The sequence below is a fragment of the Rhinoderma darwinii genome, chromosome 5, assembly GCF_050947455.1.
Source record: "Rhinoderma darwinii isolate aRhiDar2 chromosome 5, aRhiDar2.hap1, whole genome shotgun sequence".
Lineage (NCBI taxonomy): Eukaryota > Metazoa > Chordata > Amphibia > Anura > Rhinodermatidae > Rhinoderma > Rhinoderma darwinii.
In genome coordinates, this window is record NC_134691.1 from 230,636,349 (window position 1) to 230,654,178 (window position 17,830).

A 17,830-nucleotide genomic window follows, 5' to 3' on the forward strand; every position below is an offset into this window, starting at 1 on the left:
CTATCCACAGGATAGGGGATACATGTGGGATCGCTGGGACGCCCAGCGATGAGGAGAACGGGGGACCGAAAGTCCCCCCTAAGTTCTCCATGACAAACCTCGGACTTCCGGGGTCTGTGTCGGCAGCTCCGTAGAAATGAATGGAGCGCCGGTCGCGCTTGTGCGCATGCGTGACGAGCGCTCCTTCCATTTTTATTGAACTGCGCAGACGCCAGAAGTCAGAGGTTAGTCATGGAGAACTTCGTGGGACTTTCGGTCCCCCGTTCTCCTTATCAATGCCAGCGATCGCACATGTATCCCCTATCCTGTGGATAGGGGATGCATGTCTTTTGTAGGACAAACTATAGGCCGTTTTTGTTTTTTTGGGGGGGGCTTATATGGTGTCATCTACAGAGGGGGCTGTATGGTGTTATCTACAGGGGGTCTGTATGGCGTTATCTACAGGGGGCTGTGTATGGTGCTATCTATAGTGGGGCGCTGTGTGGTGGAATCTATAGGGAGGCACTATCTACAAGGGGGGGGGGGTTGTGTGATACCCAGCAGAGGGGGGGCCCCAGTCAAAAGTTTGCTATGGGGCCCAGTCTTTCCTTGTTACGCCCCTGTGTGAGACTGACTCCATCTTCCACCACTCAGGATGGCAGGCTTAGGAGTGGGAGAGACTGAGCTAGCTCCCGCCCACTGTCTATTTGTTGCGGGGGTACATGTGGGGACCACGACTCATAAAGTCGCAGCATATGCCGACGACTTGTTGTTTTTCCTTTCACGGTCCCGTATTTCGGTGCCGAACCTGATTGCCGAATTCCGGTCATTTGCAGCGCTGTCTAACTTTAAAATTAATTTAAAAAAATCTGAGGCTCTGAACGTCTTCCTCCCACCCCAGGAGGCGGCAACCTTGGCGGATTCCTACCCCTTTAAGTGGGCGACTAGTTCCATTAAATATCTTGCTATTCGGCTCACAAGTCGACCCTCACATCTGTATACCTGTAATTATCCGCACATATTACAGACACTCCAGGGAGACCTTGAGAGATGGTCGAAAGGTACCTTCACCTGGTTCAGCCGTTGCGCCATATTCAAGATGAATGTGTTGCCTCGGCTGTTGTACATCTTTCAGGCTCTCCCAATCTACATACCACGTCTTTTCTTTACCTCACACACTTCTCTAATGCTTAAGTTTATCTGGTCGAACAAACCCGCACGCATTGCACGAACGATTATGACCACGCACGAGATCTGACGGTGGTCTGGGCTTGCCGGATATCCACCGTTATTACCAGGCGGCACATTTGACGCGTATTTTAGACTGGTGTAGACATGCCGAGTCCAAACCATGGGTCAAGTTGGAACAATCCTTCATATCCCTTCCTCTCGCGGCGGCACCGTGGTTACTGAATCAGATCCCAACTTCGGCAAAATCGCACTCGCTTATAGGCCCCACCCTGCGTGTTGCGGCGCAGGCATTCAAACATTCACGGATCTCCCCGTTACCATCTCCGCTATACCCAATACTGGACAACCCCGCTTTTCAGTCGGGGTGTGAACCCGGGGCGTTTTCCCGCAAACGCTTAGTGGGGGAGACACAGGCCCGCCATTATATCACTGATGGCAGTTGGCAGACGGCAGCTCAATTAGTGGACAGGGCGGATCCGGGACACCTTCCGCCTTGGCAGGCCTCCCAGCTCCGTCACTTTCTGCTATCCCTTGCTACGGCAGCTGATTTCTTGCGTGCTCTAACACCATTTGAAATTCAATGCACAATGTCGGGTACGGTCAGTCACGCTCTTTCGGCAAACTACAGTCTCATAAATTTCCCAACGGCAGACTCACACCCCTCACACTTGGCTAAGTGGGAGAAGGATCTGGGCAGGAGTTTTACCGCGGGGGAGCGTACTCGACTATATATCATGACCCATCAGTCCTCGATATCAAGTAGAATTCAAGAGGCGGGATACAAGATACTGACAAGGTGGTACAGGGTCCCTTCCAGGCTTAATTCATTTTACCCAGAGGTGTCTCCTATGTGTTGGAGATGCGGGGCTGGGGTCGGGGATCTCTTACACACGTTCTGGGGGTGTCAGCATTTAAAAACGTTCTGGGAGACGGTTTGGACTGTAGTATCTCTGTTTACGGACTACACGCTGCCCAGATCTCCGGGATTCTTCCTGCGTCATCTGTGTGACATCCCGATCTCCACATACAAGAAGTCTGTAGTATGACATCTGATCAACGTGCGTGCATTCCGGCAATGTGGAAACAGGTGGAGGCTCCCAATTAGTGAAACGGATGGAGGAGCTTACGGCTTCCCTACGGGACACTCATGATAAGTTTATGCGAGTATGGTCTACGTGGGTAAGCTTTGAGAATTCTTTGGAGTATCTTGATCTAATATCCTAATAGTGCGTCACTGGATTTTCATGTTCCTCGTCTGGGACGTCTGTCTATGGGATGGACCCTGAGGATAAGTTCCCCCATACCACCCTTTCCCTCCCCTCTTTCCCTCACCCCTCCGGTCCCCTCTCTTTCTTTCGTGTTTTCAATGACTGTATAATTTACATTGGTGCTCACATGTCATATCTATGTTTTACAGAATTGTGCAATGTGTAATTTCGCTGTCATGCACCTATGATAAATAAATAAAAACAGAATAAAAAAAAAAAAAAGAATTTGGCGACACAAAATAAATTTTATTTTTTACAGTTAGTTTTTGCCATGTAAAAGTAGTAAAACATAACAAAAACTATATAAATTTGGTATCGCCGTAAACGTATTGACCCATAGCATAAAGTTAACATGTCATTTTTATTGCACGGTGAATGCTGTAAAAACAAAGCGCAAAAAACAATGGAGGAATCGCTGTTTTTTTGCATTTTCTACCCCACAAATAATTTTTGGCCCGTTTCCTAGTCCTTTATATGGTACAATGAACTACAACTCGTCCTGCAAAACTCAAGCCCTTGTAGGGCTATATCAACGGAAAAATAAAAAGTTATGGCTTTTGTAAGGTGAGGAGGAAAAAATTAAAATCTGAATTTTCTTTTATTAAATCAATGTGTTCAGTGTTTTTAATCACTTTTCCAATTGACTTTTATTACTTTTTACGATACAGCTCTTATGTATCGTAAAAAGTAAAAAAAAAATGTAACAAAAGAATCCATCTAATATCGATCTCCTGCTCTCAGACAAGCCGTAAGTTCAGATGAACTGACGGATTCGGCTGAGAGAGACAACGATACAGTTTCTATGTATACAAGAAACATAAAAACTTTACAGTAAAAAGTAAAACAAATTTTCAATAAAAGTCAAAACACAAAACACATTGATTTCATAAAGGTGCGGCCACCAGCGAGGATGTATGGTTTACTTTTGAAGGCTTTTCAATTGAATCTGTTCAGTCATCTGTCTTTTTTGGAAATCTCATTTACATATATGAATTCAGTAAAAAGCTATTCAAGGCAATTTAATCTAGCAATGTAGCACATGAACATTTGCACTGACTGATAGGTGCCACACCACATCGGTTGGGTCCCTCTGACTGCAGGATCCAAAGAAGGAGGGATTATTCGTGGCAGAGAGTAGCTTTATATTGACCCTTCCCTGCGGGCTGTCCTCTGGGATACTCTTCCAATAATACTTTACGCTCTTTGGTCAGAAGTAGAGATGAGCGAACTTATGAAAATTTCGGTTCGGCTAGTTCGCCGAATTTCACGAAAAAGTTCGATTCAGACCAAACTAGTTCTGACCGAACCTGTAATTTCCGTGCGCCGAGCATGGTACTGTCCAGGGTGCTGAAAGAGTTAATGGGCTGCACTAACTCTTTCAGCAACCTTGACAGTACCATGCTCGGCGCACGAAAAAAAAAAAAAAATACGTTCATACTTACATTCCTCCTGTCAGGCCTCCAGCGATGACGTTTCATCCATGTCGCCGCTGCAGCCAATCACAGGCTGCCGCGGCCTCTGCAGCCAATCACAGGCTGCCGCGGCCTCTGCAGCCTATCACAGGCTGCCGCGGCCGCTGCAGCCAATCACAGGCCAATCCAAGGCTGCAGCGGTCACATGGACTGCCCGCGTCAACCCGGGAGGTCGGACTGGATGTCGAGAGGGACGCGTCACCAAGGCAACGGTGACGCGTCCCTCTCTTGACATCCAGCCCGATTGTGATTGGCTGCAGAAACAGATGACCTTCTTGTGAGATATTGAGGTCAACACTCCAACGGCATCTATCAGGCTGAATATTTATACCAACGGGGAGATATCCCTGGGGGTATTTTGCACAACCCTGGGATATCCCTGGGACAAACTTTGCACAACTTGGAATAAAAAACATAAAATAACAAAAACAAAATATATATACAAAATATAACAAACAAAAATAAAACCAAGTATAATAAAGCAACATTATGTTCGGCTGACACAAACTGTGAGCTTATGGGTATGCACCCGAATTTTTCCAATAAGTCACTGAAACCATAGTGGCAAAGAAAGCGCATCAACAGTTGAACCTGATAGTTGATATTTTTTGCAATCTGTGCGGTGCATCTGACACAGACAGATTGCAATTTGGAAATATTGCAATGATACTGGTACCTTAAAAATCTACATATCCCTAAAGATATAAACCAGTGAATTTCAGAATTGTACTAGGGAGAACTACATGACATTTATATACTCAGTGAATTATAGTGAATCTCTGGATATTGTATCATCAACAGAACACTGAACTGGAGTGTATTCGATGTGGTCTCTGTTCCAGCTATGAATAACGCAAAGGCTAAAATAACCAAATATCCTGGCTGAACTCTTCAAGATTTATTTCATTTTTCTGGAACTCAAGGATTGAAATGTACGTAAATTGTCTTGTCAAATTACCCTGTAACCTGAGTATTGGTATTTAGGCTATGTACACACACTTCTGGAGCCTTTGGCAGGAGTTCTGTCAGATTTGGCAGATGGAATAGTGCCATATGCAGCCCTATCTTGCCATCAAAATTTGGAACCCCAACAGACCCCATTATATGTCAATGAGGTCCGTTGGGATCCATCGTATGATGAATCCAGCATAACGTTGTGGCTTAAATTATGGTCGGAAGCCAGAACACAGATGTAAACATAGCCTAACTCCTACAATCGTGCTAGGCCTGGAGTTATTCTCCTGGCCTGGAGAGTAGATGGAGGAGATAAGTAGAACTTCCAATGGGTGGAAACACTTGTTATTTCACATATTTATATTACCTGGTTTGCCCTAATTAGGAAGCAGTCTATTAAATCTCGTGGCGAGTCGGGGTTAAGTGTCTTTCCTATGAGATTCAATTTCTTCCTTGATGAAAAATTTCATGGGTTCACAATCTTGAAAGACCTTTTGATGCCTACCCGTACGTCATGGTGCGGGGGGGGGGGGGTGTGATGTTTAGAGTGCGCTCACGTGCTGAGCGCTCTCCGTATGCTGCGGGAGTCGGCTGTGTTTTACAACCGGGAGCAGCAATCGTGCTGTTCCTGGCTGTTTAACCCCTCGAATGCTGCAGTCAATAACGACCTCAGCATCTGAGGCGTTGAAAAGAGGGGGGCAGCCCCCTCCGACAGCTCATCGCCCCTGGCAACGAGATCGGGTGATGACGATGGTTGTTATGGTAGCCGAGGGGCCTAATGAAGGCCCCCAGGGCTACATTCACTCTGCCTCTGTTAAACCCTGCCTGTGGTAGGGCTTAACAAATGCCTGTAAAAATTACGATATACTGCAATACATTAGTATTGCAGTATATTGTACCAGCGGTTCGAGTCCCCTAGGGGGGCTAATAAAATATGTAAAATTAAGTGAAATAAAGTTTTTAGTAGTGCAAAAAATAAAAAATACAAAAAATTACAAGTTCAAAAAAAAACCCTATTCCCATTTTTCCGTTTGGAATTTTGAGGCAGATTTTCTACCTGCAAAAAACTGTGTGTGAACCCAGCCTTATGGTCCTCTCTGAGGTCAGATAAGGTTGCCCTATATCACTTCTCCTTTTTGTTTGTTTTATTGAGCTTTTTGTGGAGTCTATCTGGCCAAATACAATGGTGAGAGGCAGGGGCATAACTAGGAAAGACTGGGCCCCATAGCAAACTTTTGACTGGAGCCCCCACTCCGCTGGTTAACACACAACCCTCCCTTGTAGTTAGTGCCTCCCTATAGATCCTACCACACAGCGCCCCCCTATAGATAGCACCATACACAGCCCCCTGTAGATAGCGCCATACACAGCCCCCTGTAGATAACGCCTTACAGGCCCCCTGTAGATAACGTCTTACATCCGTAAATCCCTCTGTAGATAACTCCATACAGCCCCCCTGTAGATAACGCCATACAGCCCTCCCCTGTACATAACGCCATACAGACACCCCCTGTAGATAACGCCATACAGAGTCCCCCCTGTAGATAACGCCATACAAACCCCCCTGTAGATAACGCCATACAGAACCACCCCCTGTAGATAACGCCATACGGACCCCCCTGTAGATAACACCATACTGAACCCCCCGCCCTGTAGATAACGCCATACAGAACCCCCCTGTAGATAACGCCATATAGCCCCCCCCCCAAAAAAAAAAGAAACAGCCTATCGTTTGTCCTACAAAAGACATGCATCCCCTATCCACAGGATAGGGGATACATGTGTGATCGCTGGCAGCAATAAGGAGAATGGGGGACCAAAAGTCCCCCGAAGTTCTCCATGACAAACCTCGGACTTCCGGCGTTTGCGCAGTTCAATAAAAATGAAAGGTGCGCTGGTCATGCATGCGCACAAGCGCGACAAGTGCACAATTCATTTCTATGGAGCTGCAGACAGACCCTGGAAGTCAGAGGTTTGTCATGGAGAACTTCGGGGGACTTTCGGTCCCCCGTTCTCCTTATCGCTGGGCGTCCCAGCGATCACACACGTGTCCCCTCTCCTGTGGATAGGGGATGCATGTGTTTTGTAGGAACAACCCCTTCAGTGGCGTCGCGCTGTAGCAGCCATAGCAGCTGCTATAGGTGCCTCCTGCCATGGGGGGGGGGGCCCGTGCCGGCGGGCCCCGTAGCAGCCGCTACGGCTGCTATAGCGGTAGCTATGCCACTGATGAGAGGTATCTCTATACCAAGACCGTCAAATGGCCAAGTGCTCACGGTACATGGATGTCAAAACTGTCTTATGCGCAGATCTTTATTCTATGATAGCTCTTGCCTAGACTTGCGAGGTATTCAGCCAGACTTTGAGGAAAAAGGTCATTTGTGGGAGGTCGGATGCTATGCTCTTTGCTGAGTTTATCCTGGCCTCCTCTGGCCCTTAACCATTGCACTGGACTTCATCAAGATCCTTGGGGTCTGGATCAGGATGGAGTGAATGGCTCTATAGACCTGGGACAATCGCTTGGCTTAATTCAACCAGAAAACAGGACTCTCGAGTCTCAGACAGCAAACACATGTGTAAAAGTGAAAACACAGTTGTTATTCACCTCTCCCTGTTCCAGTGGAGTGTGCCACAGGTCTGCTCCTCCAGTCTGCAGCTCCTCTCCTTCCAGTAGCTGTCTATGTCTGGTTGCAATGTTAACTGGTGCTTCTGTATAACGTTGAGAGAAATGGTTTGCCTACCGGCAAGCAAGCCCTGTTTTCCAACTATGTAGATAGAAAATAATAAAGTATTTATTAGGTTTATGCAATACTGACAAACTACATATAGATAAAAACAAGGTCCAATGCTGACTACAATCGTCACAGTGCAGAGTATGAGGAGCCTAGGGCCAACGGCTGCAGCACGTTGCACCCAGCTCACAATTAGATTAGGGAGTCAGCAGGACTCGTATTTAAAATGAAAGAGAAAGCCCCCCCGACATGTTTCGCTACGATGTAGCGTCTTCAGGGGTATCGGGGCTAGTGACAGCGTGCGGCGAGATGTCCGTGCTTATATGCGTATTGACGTCATTCCACGTGTTCCCCTGTTTGGTAGTGGCCAATCAGAGAGAGGGTATGAGACGAGCCCTCTAGTAAGTGATGGGCGTCCCACGCTACCAATTGCCGACTAGTTGGGACAGCCAATGGGGATAGGATAAGGCACGCAGGCGCATTAGGGTGAAAGCAGATAAGATACTGCTGACCATAATTACATGCCTTCGTCGCGCATGCGCAGTAGCAGCAAGGATGGTAATAGAAAAAATCCCCATACGTTAAAGCGGCTGCATATGATAGCGATGTGGTTATGGATAGGGATAACTATGGGAGCAAATGAAACGACTGTATTTAGTCTATAAGATAGAGTCCAATGAGACATAACGTCACTGTGTCATTTCCTCAGTATAGTCCTAAAAGGATGTAAAAGCAAGTATTGCCTACAAACCATGGTGAATAGATTGATTAGTAGAAATAATGTCGAAGACATAAGGATAAAGTTAGGTTCAATAAGGGTCAGTGTATGATCACATGACCCATGATTAATATAGAACGGTCAATTCAATAGCAAGTGCTATTCCATAGCAAGTGCCATTCTAATGGCTATTTTTAACTTGATAAGCGCATATGTTCACAGGAACGCAGCATACGTAAAGCCCTCATTCAAACCACCTGGGCTAAGTGAGCCCAGACGATGGATCCAGCGTGCCTCTTCCTGTAGTAATTTTCTGTCCAGATTCCCTGCTCTTGGGCCGAGTTTGACCTGCGTGACACCCCAAAATTGTAGCGAGCAAGTATCACCATCATGAGAACGACGTATATGCCTAGATAGGGGTGTATCTTCTCTGTTGTTAATAGTGCTAAGATGTTTGGATATTCTCCTCCTCAGCTCCTGTACGGTCTTACCCACGTACAGTTTGGGACAGGGACACCTAGCGATATAGACCACCCCTTTGCTCTGACAGTTCATGAATTGTCTGACCTGGTATGTTCTATTATCAACTGGATTGGTAAATTGTTTAGTAGTGGGCATTAAATGGCAAAAGGAACAGCGGCCACATGAATGAGAGCCTATGAGAGACGTCCTCAGCCAATTTTTGGAGATAGTAGAAGGTCCAGTATGATGACTATGCACCAGGTAGTCACGTAGATTCCTACCTCTGCGGTACGTAATGGCTGGGACTGAGGGTACAAACCCCTGAAGATCGGGGTCGGACAGAAGAATTGGCCAATGACGTTCAAGAGTCTCACGAACCTGTTGTGAACCAGTGTCAAAGGTACCAATGCACCTGACTTTGGTAGTTCCACCAGACTCGATGGTAGTAGTCGTGTAGTGTGTACTCGTGGATTTTTGTTCATACAATAATTATTTTCTATCAGTGGCTCTTGCTCTAGCGTAAGCTTTGTGTAGCCATTTCCTAGGGTAACCCCGAGCTAGAAACTTAACAAATAGACCGTTGCATTCACGTTCAAAAGCCTCCTCGTCAGAGCAGTTCAGTTTGGCACAGAGATATTGCCCGATAGGGATTCCTTTTTTGAGGGCAGGAGGATGGTAGCTATCCCAATGCAAAAGGCTATTTGTCGCCGTAGGTTTACGTGAAATATCGGTATGAACACCACCAACAGGGTCCAAGGAGATTTTCAAATCCAAAAAGGTAATTTCTTTTTTATGAATCACATGAGTGAATTTCATGCCTATATGATTTGAATTAAGTGCGTGCATGAAATCGTGAAAAGTGTTAATGTCGCCATCCCACAGGAGGAGAATATCATCAATATATCTCCCCCAGAATAGGGCATAAGTATTTATCTAAATGAAATACTCTCGCCATTTGTCACCTCTTATCCCTCCTATCTAAGGGACACTAAGGACACCATCAACAGGATCCAGGAGATACACGTCACTCCCTCCACCTTCATAGCCAGTGTTGATGTGGAGTCACTTTATACTAATATCCAACACCAATTCGGCCTCACAGCAGTTGCACACTTTTTGGGTACTAAGGGAATTCAATTCCATACACACAATAAATTTATTTTAACACTACTACGATTTCTTTTGACACATAATTATTTTTTATTCGATCACAAATTCTATCATCAAACTAAAGGAACAGCCATGGGCACGATCTGTGCACCTACATATGCTAATTTATTTTTGGGGTGGTGGGAAGATACCATGGTCTTCACTGATACACTGGCTATCTACACTTGTCTCATCCTATTAAGATTTTCACTTTAATTTTTCCTCCCCACACTCCAAAAGCCCAAACAAATCTTCCTCAATCTGTTGGGGGGTTTTGTTTTTAAGGCATTTACCTTGCGGTAAAAACTGCATTTTAACATTATTCTGCGGGTCAATATGATTACGTCGGTACCAAATTTATATAGTTTTTTCTATGTTTTACTTACTTTTAAAATGATTGTTAAAAATAAAATTTGAGTTTTGTAGCCATATTCTGAGAGCCATAACTGTTTTTTTTCCGTAGATTGAGCAGTATGAGGGCTTATTTTCCATGGGGCAAGCTGTAGTTCCTCTTGGTACAATATTGGTGTACATGAGACTTTTTGATCACTTTTCATTACATTTTTTTGTAGGAGATGAAGTGACCAAAAAACAGCGATTCTGGCATTTTAAGGTTTTATTTTTAATAGCGTTCACTATGTGGGCTAAATAATGATATATTATAATAGTCTCGACTTTTACGGATGCAGCGATACCAGTTATGTTAATTATTTATATTTTTTACATTGAGCTTGAAGGAAAATGGGAAAAGGTTGGTTTTTTGAACTTTTAATATATATTTTTTTATATATTAAAAAACAACTTTATTAAACAGATTTTTACATTTTTTATTAGTCCTTCTAGTGGACTTGAACCAGCGATGGATCGCTGCATGATATACTGCAATACTAATGTATTGCAGTATATCGTTATACTGACAGTCTCCTATGAAGCCCTGCTTTCAGCAGGGCTTCATAGGAGTACAAAGATGGCAGACCTGCCAACCATCGGCACCCCACGATCGCGTCATGGGGGGCCATTACAATGTTACAGGAGGCCGCTTCCCTGTTTCTAACTACTTAAATGCCGCGGTCGCTATTGACCGTGGCATCTAAGGATTTAAACGAATGGGATCCCGCTCGTTACAAGCTCGTTCTATGGAGCAGGTTCAGCTTGTGAGCCCGCTCCATATATCCCCAATCAATGTGCTGCTGATGTCGAGAAGGGGTTAAGGGTGAAGAATGGGGAGATTCCTTATACTCTTCACCCCTGTTTAACTAGAGCCCAAACGAGTGTGGCTTAGAGAATACACATCTCCGGTGAGAATCGTAAGGGTATGTTCACACGGCCTATTTTCAAACGTAATTCGGGCGTTTTATGCCTCAAAAAAACGGCTCCAATACGCCAGCAAACATCTGCCCATTGATTTTAATGGGTTTTACGAAGTTCTGTGCAGACGAGGTGTAATTTTATGGGTAACTTGAGGGTTGATGTTTCCACATGTGGCGGATGATATCAGACGTGGTGTATGACAGCAGGTGTGACAGATGGCACAACACGACTCCAACACTAGAAGAGGCACATGAACAAGTACAGCACGAGATACAGGTAGCAGGGCACGGGAACAGGATACAACTAAGGGACCATTTGCTAAGACAAACATGGAAATACACAACAATGCTCAGGTAAGTTGGGAAAGGCCAGGGACCTTTTTATAGTCCAGGGTGATCTGGGGATAACTAATTATTTACATGTGCGCGCACTGGCCCTTTAAGGGTGGGATCGAGCATGCGCACCCTAGTGGTCACTGCAGGGCAGAGCTGCCGGATGTTCTTGTGTCTCCGGGGAGGGAGACCTTGGCAGGAGGAGAGCAGTCTGCGGTTGCGGCCGTCAGCAGGTAAGGGGAGGTGACGGTCCCCGTTTGCGGCCTTTTCAGTACCCCCCTTCCCCTTACGACCCCCTTTTCTTGGATACAGAGTGAGCAAGGAACTTTTTCAATGGTAGGGGCATTAAGGTTCTCTTCTGGTTCCCAGGAACTCTCCTCCGGAACAAACCCTCTCCAGTCCACCAAATAGAAAGTCCTTCCTTCTACCCTTTTGCAGTCTAGGATCTCCTTTACCTCAAACGCATCAGAAGAACTGCTGGGAGCAGCTGCACGACTAGGAGTCTTACTGTAGCGGTTCAGAATCACAGGTTTTAGGCACATGAAAGGAGTTGGGGATTCTGAGGGTAGGAGGCAGCCAAAGTTTATAGCAGACAGGGTTTATCTGTTGCAGGATCTCAAAGGGTCCGAGGAACCTGGGAGCAAATTTGTATAAGGGCACCTTCAAACTAATGTTCCTTGAGGACAGCCAGACTTTGTTCCTGGAGAGAACTGAGGCGGCTCTCTTCTTCGTTCATCAGCTTTTTGCTTCACGCAATCGACGGCCCGCAGAATAGAGCAGTTGAAAAAAATTCCCCAAACGCAGAGTCAGCTGCGGGTACCTGAGATGTAGAAGGAACAGGAAGAGGAATTTCTGGATGTTGGCCGTAGACAATGTAGAATGGCATGCAATTAGTGAACTCACTTATGTGGCTGTTATACGAGAATTCGGCCCATGGAAGAAGCTGTACCCAGTCATCATGCTGCACGGAGATGATGTGATGAAGCAAATTCTCCATGATTTGGTTAATCCACTCGACTTGACCATTAGACTGAGGATGGTAGGCCGAGGAGAAGTCCAATCTCACATCGAGAAGTCTGCAGAGGGTTCTCTAGAATTTTGATGTGAACTGAACCCCCTGGATCAGACGCGATATGAAGAGGCAAGCCATGAGGCGGAAAATATGTAGGATGAAGAGATTTGCCAGTCGAGGAGCAGAAGGTAGGCTGGTCAGCGGAATAAAATGTGCCATTTTAGAGAGCCGGTCCACCACCACCCAGACAGTAACACATCCTGCTGAGGGAGGAAGAACTCTGACAATGTCCATTGCAATATGCTGCCAGGGAGCGTTAGGCACAGGCAGAGGTTGGAGCAGGCCAGCAGGTTTGGAGTGGGCAACTTTATTAGAAGCACAGACCATGCAGGTAGAGACAAAGTCCACAGTATCTTTAGGCAGCGTGGGCCACCAGAAATGACGACCTACCAGATCTCGAGTCTTACGGACACCAACGTGCCCAGCCAGTTTGGAGCTGTGTCCCCAGCAAAGAATTCTCCTCCTGTCTGCCAAACAAACAAAAGTCCTCCCCGGAGGGATGTCTCTAACTTGCAGAAGATTAGCAGTAATAATGCAGGACAGATCTATGATACATTGAGGAGTCTCCACAGTGTCCTCTGTTTCAAATTATCTGGACAGGGCATCGGCCCTAAAAAGTCTTGTCAGCGGATCGGAAGTGGAGCACAAAGTGAAAATGGGTGAAGAAAAGCGACCACCTGGCTTGACGGGGGTTTAGCTGTTGAGCCGACTGGAGATAGGGGAGATTTTTGTGGTCGGTGAATATCAGGATGGGATAAAGTGTGCCCTCTAGCAGATGTCTCCACTCCTCCAGTGCTAGCTTGATGGGCAGATATTCATGATCCCCAATAGAGTAATTGCGTTCTGCAGAAGAAAACAACCTAGAGTAATAGCCACACTAGCCACACTAGCCACACTAGCCACACTGCCTTTCCCTTGAGGCCTCTCTGGAACAGAAGTGCACCTGCACCAACAGAGGAAGCATCCACCACCAATGAGAACTGTTGAGATACATCTGGATGATGGAGAATCGAGGCAGAAGTGAAGGCACTCTTGAAGCTATTAAATGCTGTTTCTGCCTCCGGAGTCCACACCTTGGCATTCACACCTTTCTTGGTAAGGTTAGAGATGGGAGCTGTCAGTGACGAGAAATTTGGGATAAACTGCCGGTAGAAGTTAGCGAATTGCAAATAATGCTGTATGGACCACAGACCCTGAGGATGTGACCATTCTAGGACGGACTTTACTTTCTCAGGATCCATCTTGAGGCCTTGGTCAGAGATGATGTAGCCCAGGAAGGGCAGGGAATTTCTTTCAAAAAGGCACTTTCCCAGCTTGGCATACAGACAATTCTCCCTTAATCACAACAGAATTGACGGACATGCCTCCAATGTGTCGTTGGATCTGGGGAAAAGATCAAAATATCATTGGGATAGACCACAACACAGACATAGAGGAGATCTCAGAAGATATCATTCACAAATTCTTGGAATACCGCGGGAGCGTTTCACAGATCAAAGGGCATAACCAGGTATTTGTAGTGCCCATCTCGAATGTTGAATGCAGTCTTCCACTCGTCACCTCGATGAATTTGGATCAGGTTGTAAGCCTCACGCAAGTCCAGTTTAGAGAGAATCCTGGCTCCTCGTATAGGGTCAAATAATTCGGATATTAATGGTAATGGGTATTCATTCTTGACTGTGATCTGGTTGAGACTACGGTAGTCAATTCAGGGTCTAAGAGATCTGTCTTTCTTTTTAACAAAGAAGAACTAGGCCCCGGACGGGGAGGAGGATTTTCGTATGAAGCCCCTCTCCAGATTCTCCTTTATATAGGCTGACATTGACTGAGTCTCTGGCAAGGAGAGAGGATATACCCGTCCACAGGGAGGTGAAGCATTTGGAACCAGTTCAATCGGACAGTCGTAAGACTAATGTGGAGGAAACATCTCAACCTCCTTCTTGCTGCAGACGTCTGCAAACTGAGAAAAATTAGAAGATGATCCCGCTAATGACTGAGGCAGAGGAGTCTGGACAGGACGGATCTATAACAGTGGTGGAACCTTTTGGAACCCCATTGGAGAACTTCTACGGAATTCCAATCAAGGAATGGTGCATGAAGCCGCAGCCAAGGTAGACCCAGCAGAACAGGTTTGAAGGCTTTAGGCAGGACGAGAAATTTAAATTGTTCAGTGTGAGGGTTTCCCACTTTGAGCTTCAGTGGCTTGGTCTCTGACACGATGGGGTCAGGCATAGGAAGTCCATTCACCCGATGCAACAGCAAGAAGCGTCTTTGTAGCGTCCATGGCCGCGAGCCGTCGGGTTTACTCACCTCCCGACGCCCGTAGCCATGGATCCGTGAGCGCTGGTCCCCATCTCCTTCCTAGGAGTCGCCAGCGCTCACTTTCGCTCCGGTCTGCTGTGTCCCATAGGGTGCGCGCACAAAGGAAATCCTCATCATCATCAACTGCCATGATTTCCTGGTCAATAAGAAGGCCCCAGGCCTTCTGATCCTTGCCTGAGCGTTGTTAGTTTTCCCAGTCTGCCTTGCAAATGGTCCCTTAGTGTTTCCCATTCCAGTTGTTACCCGTGCCTTGTTACCTGTTCCTGTATCCTGTGCTGTGCGTAATAGTGTCGAGTCGTGCCATGTCCTGTGTCATCTGCCACGTCCGGAGGAATCCGCCACGTCCTGTGTCATCTACCACGTCCGGAGGAATTTGCCACGTCCGGAGGAATCTGCCACGCCCTGTGTCACTTGCCACATCCGGAGGAATTCGCCATGTCTGGCGCAACCTGCGGCATCTGTGACGATCCAATAAGTCTTGTTGGATAAAGTTTGCCACAGACCCTGATTGACCCTGACAGTGCGTCTTCCCGCCAGACACTATGGTCACGGGAATGGACAGTTTGGGAGAGATGTATTTATTTAGCGCCTTACCGCCTACGGTTGTCTCTCCAATCAATCCTTGGCACTGGAGTTTTTAGACTACTAGGGACACAAACGCACAAAATAGCCTCCGAGGCCGCAATACAGACTTGAAGTGTGTCTGCGTTGTTTCTCCTGGACTGAGAGCTTGAGACGGTCCACTTGCATAGGCTCCTCAGGTGAAACAACTGATGAGGGCAGCAGGGGTTGCTGGAATGTAGGAGCCAGCCTAGGGTGTCTTCTGTCCCGGCGAACCTCTTGGGACCATTCCCGGGTCCTCATGTCAATCCGGGTGGCCAGAAAATTTAGATCATCTAGGGTATATGGCAGATCTCCAGCGGCAAGCTCGTCTTTAATATTGGAAGATAATCCCTGCCAGAAGGTAGCCACCAAGGCCTCATTGTTCCAGGACAGCTCTGCTGCCAGGGTACGGAACCAAATTGCATACTCGCCCACGGAGGTGTCTCTTTGGCGAAGGGTAAACAGAGATGCAGCTGCAGAAGAGACTCTCCAAGGTTCCTCAAATACTTTGCGGAAAGTCTGCAGGAAACTGTAAGTCACGGGTCTCTGGTCCCTGACGTTCCCAGATGGGGTTTGCTCATGCCAGGCCTTGCCAGTTAGGAGAGAAACTATGAAGGCAATCCTTGCATCATCAGAAGTAAATGCCTTTGCATACAGTCTGAAGTGGATCTGGCATTGGTTTTGAAATCCCCTGCAGGTCCTCGCGTCTCCGTCGTAGCGAGGCGGTAGTGTCAGGGAGAATCTAGGATCGTACTGCCATGAGGTGTAGCAGGAGGAACAGCAGGAGTAACAAGAGCAATAGGAGCAGGTGCCATAAAAGCTGCAGCTTGCGCATCCAGCCGATGTGCAATGGCGTTCACAGCCTGAAGAAGTTGGTCCTGTTGTGATTGGGGGTCTCGCATATCCGCCTACATGATTTTCGATTTCATCAAGATCTTGGGTTGACCAGCGGGATCCATGACCTGAGCGTACGGTCATGATCCGTGGGTATATGGACCCCTTTAAGGCCGGCACCGAGCGTGCACACCCTAGAGGACGGTGCAGGGCAGAGTGGCTGTGAGTGCTGGTATCTCCTAGGAGGGAGGCGCTGGCCAGAACATAGAGGTCTGTGGTCGCGGCCATTGACGGGTGAGTGAGGACGACGGTCCGCGACCGCGGATGTTACAGGTATTCTCTGAATATCAGACTCACTACCAGGCGGTTTCACCGAAATTAAGTAGCGACAATTCTTTGTAAATTGTTGACGTGTTAAGGCCCTTTTACACGGGCCAATTTTGGAGCAAATGAGCGTTCACAGATTGCTTATTCCCAATCATTGCCCTGTGTGAACAGCGCAATGATCAGCCGATGAACAAGCAAACGCTTGTTCATTGGCCGATTGTATCAATTTTGCAGGCAAAATTTTTTATCGCCAGCAGCATATCTCCCAGTGTAAACAAGAAGACGTGGTGCCGACATGATAGAAATGTATGGGTATGAGCAATCGTAGTAACCATCGCTCATCCCCATACATAGCTCCTTGTGAATGGAGCAAACGAGCGCTGATCAATTAGCTTTCTCGTTGATCGGCGTTCATTTACACGGCCCATGTCAGGCCACGTAAGAGGACCCTTAGGGTATGTGAACACGTCTGGAATTTTGAGGCAGATTTTGATCTGCCTGCACGCCGTTTGCCGCGTTTTTCGGCCGCAGCCATTAAGCGCCGTGGGCAAAAAATGCAGCAAAATACACTTTCTCTGCCTCCCATTGATGTCAATGGGAGGTCAGAGACATAAACGCCCGAAGATAGGGCATTTCGCTTCCTTTTCCCGCGAGACCGTTTTTCCGCTCGCCTCCCATTGAAATCAATGGGAGCCATTTTGGGCAGTTTTTTGGCGCATTTTCCGACATGGTTACCGCGTCAAGAAACGCGTAAAAAAACTCTGAACTGGCCCTTACTTGCGCTTATTTTTAATGATGGCCTATATTTTGTTATGAGACTACATAAGTTAAAAAGCAAATTTTTCTGATTTTGTCATCAGATCTCCGACCTAGTGCCGATCTGTGGACATCTCACATGGCTACGTTTTCTTTTAATTCTTTCTTTGACACTTTCTTAAACTATTTTACTATAACAAATTTACTGCGTGGTCGAAACGATTAAAAACAATTTTAATAAGTATTCATTAAAATGGGCTTATACAGCCAAATATAACAGGCTCAGTTATAAGGTCAGCAGCAGAGAAGTGGCCCATATGGTGATAGTTATCATTCACCCCTAGACCCTTT